The 7,166-nt window shown below is 35.4% G+C and overlaps 1 long non-coding RNA gene across 1 annotated transcript; it reads left to right on the top strand.

Moving 5' to 3' along the window:
- Positions 1-3,681: 3,681 nt before the first annotated feature.
- LOC142109249 (uncharacterized) lies at positions 3,682-6,927 on the top strand. The gene is made up of 3 exons (XR_012680317.1): positions 3,682-3,828; positions 4,432-4,530; positions 6,764-6,927. It is a non-coding gene; the product is annotated as an uncharacterized LOC142109249 (long non-coding RNA).
- The last annotated feature ends 239 nt before the right edge of the window (positions 6,928-7,166 follow it).

Genomic DNA, 7,166 nt, shown 5'->3' with positions numbered 1-7,166 from the left:
CCGTTGTCTTGGAATGATCCTAGATACTCCCTCTCCTTCACTCCCTATATTCAGTTCCTCTCCAAATCCTGCCGCTTCTGTCTCTGGAACATCTCCAGGATCCAGCCCTTTCTCAGCTTGGAAGCAACCAAAACTCTCATTCATTTCCTTGTAATCTCTCGCTTAGACTAATGTAATATCTCCCCTCTGGCCTACCCTACTCCTGCCTCGCCCCTTTTCAGTCAATCTTCAAAGCTGCTGGCTGCCTTAATTTCCATTCTCACTGCTCTACCTCTGCTAACCTTTCCGCCATTCACTACACTGGCTTCACTTCTCCTACAGAATCAAGTTCAAACTCCTCACCTTCACCTACAAATCCCTGAGCCACTCCTCTCCACCACAGAACTCCAAACTCATTTCTACCCGCACTCCCTCCTGCCCTCTCTGTTCTGCCAATGACTGTCACCTTGCTACCACAGTGATTACCTCTTTTCACTCCTGCCTACAGGATTTTGCCCATGCAACTTCTGCTCTCAGGAACACACTCCCATGCCCAATTAGATTAGCCACTGGTCTCCAAGGTTTCAATGTCCCCACAATTTGTATTACTTCATTCAAGCCTATCAGCCCTCATCCTCCTAACTCCTCTGCCTTTGCTACCATCCCTATTCCCCATTAAGCTCCACCCTACTTGTGTCTCCCTCTTCCCTCTAAGATGTAAGCTCCCAAGAGCAGGGCCCTCTTTCGTTGTTGTTTCCTTCCTACCAATGCACCTCTAGGCCTGTCTCTCCAGCCCTATTTCTCATGTCCACTCTCCTGGACACAGGCCTTCTTAATGTAGGTGCTATTTATCACTTATGCTTGCTGTCTTGCCAATAACTAGATTTTCTATGTTCTCTGCTTAAACTCTGTTAATTCATTTTCGACAGGTCATTGTTATTTTATAGTGTGTAATTATGTATTATTCATTGCTGTCTGTGAATTGTGTAATACTGTTAAATGTGTTTTCTGTTCATCCCATATATACAGCACTGAAGACCATTTGTGGTGCCTTATGAATACAAAATAATAATAATAATAATATTAACAAAGACTGTAGCTCACATCCTAATACAATGAAGAAGTGTTGTTATAATGCAATATCAGTTTGTTTTTTTCTTGAACCTTTTGCTTTCCAGAGAACCTGTTGATGCTAATAACACAAACATTTGAATGCTTTAATAAGGGCTATAAACTCAGCAACTGGATTGCAGATTACTGCTTCATGAAAACAACAGGAAATTAACTTTCAAAACATTACAAACAAAATGGGTTTTTACAAAAGCAGAAATGAAAGACTTATCAGCATTGCAGATCATAAATTTAATATATTCATAAAAATATGGGCCATGGGTATTGTGCAGTTATTGTGAGGAAAATATATATGAAATGATTGTAGCTGCTTAGATTTAAATCCTATTATGAACCCTGTTTCTGAAATAAGTACTAATGTATATAGGATATTTATATAAGGACAGCTGCACACTAGTCCAATAAAATCAATTGAATTCACTCAAAGAAACAGCCAATTTTCCTAAAGTATAGAAATAATCTGGAGTATGATAACTATCTATGTTTCTACTTTTTGCTCTGCTTGAATGTGTTATTTTGATCTCTAACATATGAGGTTTATAGAAACTATAGTTGTTAGAATACTGATCTGTATGTTCAGGTTATTTATAAATGAGAAGAGATAGACACAAGTGGGGAACAATAACTCGGCTGTTTCAGTGTACACAGCATAAACATAACAGTGTGACTTGTGTATAACACTTCCAAATAAAAACAACAAGGAAGCATAATACAAGGACAGGAAGAGGAAAACATAGGGTCACACATAATACATGCATGGGAACCAATTTTCCACCCTACAATAATATTTTACTGACTTAAGAAGAGTAGGCGTTTACATCCAGAATCATTGGATAGATAAGAAGAAATACTTAGCATTTTTCTTTTTTTTTTTTCTTAGCATTTTTCTTAAATTCATGCTTAAGACTTAAAAGAAAGCTTGGGGTCATGTTTAAGTCTAAAAAAGCTATAGCAGGAGCACTGAATAACAACACTAAACTGTTGAAAAAGAATTGTTCTATTAAAATACCCCTACTCACAACTAAATATGCACAACATACATCTTAATAGCTTCACTCAGAATTTTTTTTTTATATTACTGTCAAACATTAAAAAATGTAATATTTTTTTTTAAAACACCCATGGTGGATGCACAGATGTAATAAATTGCAATGTGAAAAGCTTTATATGTAATATCTAATAGTTAGCCTATACCTTGTTTGATATTTTTTTTAAACAGCTAATAATACGTTAGTATAAATAAAGCATTACAGTTTAATTTGTTTAAAATATGTAAATAAAATGTGAGTACATAAACCATGCATACTCTTTCATAAGGGAGACATAGGAGGAAATCCACACAAACATGGGGAGGATATTTAAACTCCACAGAGATAAGGCTGTGGCTCAGGATTCTACTGTTGGAAGGTGGATTGTTTAACCACTAAGGCAACGTGCAGATGGAAAAAATACTTGCATTATATAGACTAGAACGAAAAGCTCAACAATAGACCATTGCCTGCAAGTTAAGTTCTAGTGGCAAGCTAAAGTGTTACTGAGAAAAATTAACAATTGCACATACCAGCAGCGCCAAATAAGCCACAACACTAAACTGTTGTAAAACCGATATTTGTTTTAAAAGCCCATAATTACAAATAACTATGCACAACATACACCTGCATACACTTCTCTCATAACAAACTTTTTTCTTTTTTAATTTTTATTAATGTCAATAATTATACAATGAACTATTTCACCCCTAAATCCCTGTTAGATGCAGTTTTAATAAATTGCAATGTAAATTCATTGATGTATAATATAATAATAATAGTAATAATAATAATAGTTGGACTCTAATTAGTTTGTAATTTTTTGTCTTCTGCAGATTTTTGTGTGACTTATGTGTTGTTTGCTTTTTTTCTGTGGATATTTTCTATTTGTTTGGATTCACTTTATTTTGAACAGCTGCTTGTCCCTGTTGTAGCTCCACACAAATTTCAACATGCAATTTTGGCATATTTCACAAAATGGGCCAGGAATCGAACTCATGGCCCTACTGTTCTCAGCTGTATTGTCTAACCACTAAGGCATAGTTCAAATGGAAACAAACATACAACACAAAACAGGCACTAGTGGCAACATAAAGTGTTAATGAGCATAATTCAATGAACAATTAAAATAAGAATGTCTATGCAAATGCACCTCAAAATAAACCACGAACAGAAATAAGCGCAAACATATGTTGATCAGTATAAAATTAACAACAACAGATAAGAGTTGCATAGACCCAGCATCAGATCTCGTCATCTGATACCACAGTGGGTCATACACCTGTATATACTTGTCTCATTAAAATCCACTGTAAAAGACTGCTTCATATACACTTGAAGTTGGTTAGGAGTCTATAGTGGAGTTTACTGGTGTGGATTTGTGTAGTGGACTTTTATTTGTATTGAGAGTTCCATTTTCTTTTATTCTTTTATAGACACTTTAAAAGTTTGTGTTTGTAAGATATGTTATGTTCCACAATAACAGCGCATCTCTATTTTCATATGTAATGTGCATTTTAATTGTTTTTTTGGGGGAGGGGGGGTGTTGTGAAGCCTTTCAATCCAATATCTATTAAGATGATTCTTAGATGAGTTTTGTGCTTCCCATGTTACATGTTTATCCAACAGATCCCCAGCCCTCCTGAGACTATGGAGGAAGGCCACTTCAGGTTTCAGTCTGATTTGCAAGGTAAAATATTTTTCTATTATGATTTATATCACACTTTTTAAATTCTCTGACATAAAAAAATGCAATTGTTGTTTGGTGATGAAAGTAAAGGCATATTTCATTTTTCTAAACATATACAAATGCATGCACCAGACAGTATTGACTGAAAAAATGTTTACCTTTGAAATATGCAATTATTTTCTAATCAGCCTGTAAGGGCTGCCTCTGCCCCTGCTGAGATTATGAGTTGTGAGTTTTCTAGCCATAGCACTAATAAAAAAATGTTGCAGTTTGACTGTTAGATCTTGGCTGAAAAAAGACCAAACTAAAGGCTTTCATTGATGAACTACCAGTCCTTAGCTTAGGAGATGTCTGCCTCACCTGAAAAATAATTAGCAATCAACCATAATCTGTGTTAATCATATATCTGATTCACTATGTGAATGTTCTTTCTGCCCAGGTAAAGTACATAAAGTAAGTGTTGTGTCTGTTTATTGATTTTAAGGCATGGATTTGTCGCTGTGTTCTAATGGAGATACCTTACATTATCTTTGATTTTGAGGATAAGTGAGAAACAGACACCATTTTAGTAAATAGCTAAATGTGTGCAATTTATTCCAACAGACCTTATGACCCGGCTGTCAGCTGGAGCACAAAGGAGGTGCGGCAAGGATCATTTCATGGAGGAGGATCAGGACATGAAGGAGCTGCCTTTGTAAGCATGTAAGTATCTATAGTTAACAAGGTTAGTCCTTTTTCGTTTTCGGGGAAGCTACGTTACAGTTAAGGCATCAGAAATTGTAGATTTTACAGCTGGAAAGTACAGCTGTGTACTAAGTAAACACAGTTAAGTAATATTTTATTTCAAAATGGCCTAAGGTTGATCTCTTTTTCTCTAATATTTTAAATAGATAAAGAAGACAGCTTATGGGTTCCAGCATGACCTGCCTTGCAACACCTCTAATCATGGGATAAAACCAACATCCATGTGTTTGTATTTTTTTGTTTGTTTTTATTAAAGGTTTTTGTATGTTCAGTTTGTTTTTAATTTGTGTTTTACTGGATTAATGAAAAGGTATTTATGAATAAATATAAATATTTGTAATTTCTCAATACTCATCCTCCTATAACTCTCTGCTGCTTTGGATACTGTTGAACATCCTATTCTGCTACACACCCCTCACTGCATTGTCCATCGTGACACAGTTCTCTCGTGGTTCCCTTCCTATCTCTCAAACAGCTCCTGTAGTGTATCCACCTCTGGCACATTCTCCCTTCTACTCCCACTCTCTATTGAGCTCTCACAAGGCTCCTTTTTTTCTAAATGTTGTACTTTAATATTGTACATCTTCTGTCTTGAGGCACTAACTTGCTCATTTAGCCTCCAATACCACCTCTATGCTGACGACACCCAAATGTACATTGCTTTTTCTGACCTATTTCCTTCAGTAATATCTGTTGTAAACCACTCTTTCAGCATTCTCCCATGGATGTCACAATGATACCTAACGCTCAACATGTTCTAAATCGAGTTTATTATTGTCCCTCATGCCTGAGTTACCAACTGCCTTCCAATCTCCCTCACTGTGAATAACACCACTATATCCTCTGTGTTGCTTAAAATTACAATCATCAGTAAGTTTGTGATGAGGAAAGCAGGAATCCATTAATAAAGCATAACATAAATTAAAAAATACATTTGTACAGACAAAGGTTCCACAAAGTTTAAATATGATACCCCCTAGACAGCCTAAACAACTGTCCAAAAGAATATTCCAAACAGTGTACCAAATTCGGAGTGGGCAATTTCACTAGTAATCAGCAATTTGTATGGCCTATAACAGCATAGTGTCCCCCTGCCATTGGCCTGCATTCCCTAGGGTGATGTGTCACTAGCCCTCTCCTACATAGGGGATCCATCCATGGTATTAAAATAATATATCCTTAACTAAACAGTGTCTGTGGGGGTAAACAATATTCCATGCAAGTAAAAGTTCATTGGACCATTATAGTTCCCAGGATGGGCAGGTTTAGCCAAAGCAGCACTAGTACTACAAGGCCAAGAATACTCAATATCTGCATGTCCATTCTGGGACCTAGAGGGCCAGATTCCTGAAGCAAAGTAATGCACAATTAAATGTGTCACTTCAAACCTTAGCAAAATCATGTCATAAAGTAAGGGTTTAAAATATGTGTCTGAAATTGTAAACCTAAGTAAATTACTGTCCGCATTTTGTGGTTGTGGGTAGACCCATTGTAGTAATCATAAAGCACTGTTATCACACCTTCCATTTTCCCAATAGCTAGTTATCAATTCCACAGGTTTTGAACATGATGTTCCTCATAATTGTTTTTTTTAAATAAAAGAACCCCCCCCCGCCACTATATGTATGAATGTGTGTATATATATATATATAAGACCGAAATCTCTACTATAATATAAAGGAACTGGATTGAAAATAAAGAATAATCTATCTGTTTTAAAAGGTGAGTGCCCACTCTATTTGAATATGCACTAGCTACTATGGAAATGGGAGCCATTGTGGAGCACCCCAAAGAGGATTTACTTGAAGATGTGAGTGCAGTCTTTTCCAATATGTATATATATATATATATATATATATATATATATATATATATATATAATATTTTTTGTTTTATATAGCACACTAATATCAACTTTAAATTTCAGTGTACAAATAGGCTATAAAGTATTTGTGTGCTACATGAAAAAACAGCCAGTATTTAACTTATGTGCAATATAATAAACTAATCTACACCCTTTGCATTGCAACATGGTTTTGTCCAGAAAACTTAAGTAAGGAAACTTACTCAAATTCTTGCCTAACTTCCTTAATGAATCAGGCCCTAGGTGGTAATTTACATCAATCTGTTTAATACACAATTTCATTCTTTCAGTTTGTGATAACATTGCACATCTTTCATTGTCTTCCAGGATTGTTTTGCTGTGTCCATGCCGGGGTTCAAAAGTTGATGTAGTCTTGACAAGTTTGAACTGCAGCGGTATATTCAGTTTCAGTTGATAAAAAGTGCTACTGGGTAGTTTTTTCTCCAGTATCTAGTACCATTGTCAAATTAAAAAGAAAATGTAGATGTTGACTTTTGGCCTCCTTTTGTTATTGTCTCAGTTTGCATCTACATAATCAGTTAAATTTATCATACACATTACTGGTAAATATGGGTGCGCTGTACAAATAAACAATAATTGTAATAAATCCTTGAACTAAAAGTTTGTCTAAATTTTTAATTGATACAATAAAGACCACACTGGCTTGAAACAGATTAACACATTACGCACATAAATTAAGGCATGAATACATTTGTTTTTCTTCTGTCAA

Source organism: Mixophyes fleayi, chromosome 1, assembly GCF_038048845.1.
Source record: "Mixophyes fleayi isolate aMixFle1 chromosome 1, aMixFle1.hap1, whole genome shotgun sequence".
NCBI classification, from domain to species: Eukaryota; Metazoa; Chordata; class Amphibia; order Anura; family Limnodynastidae; genus Mixophyes; species Mixophyes fleayi.
This window is presented reverse-complemented; position numbering and strand designations above follow the sequence as displayed.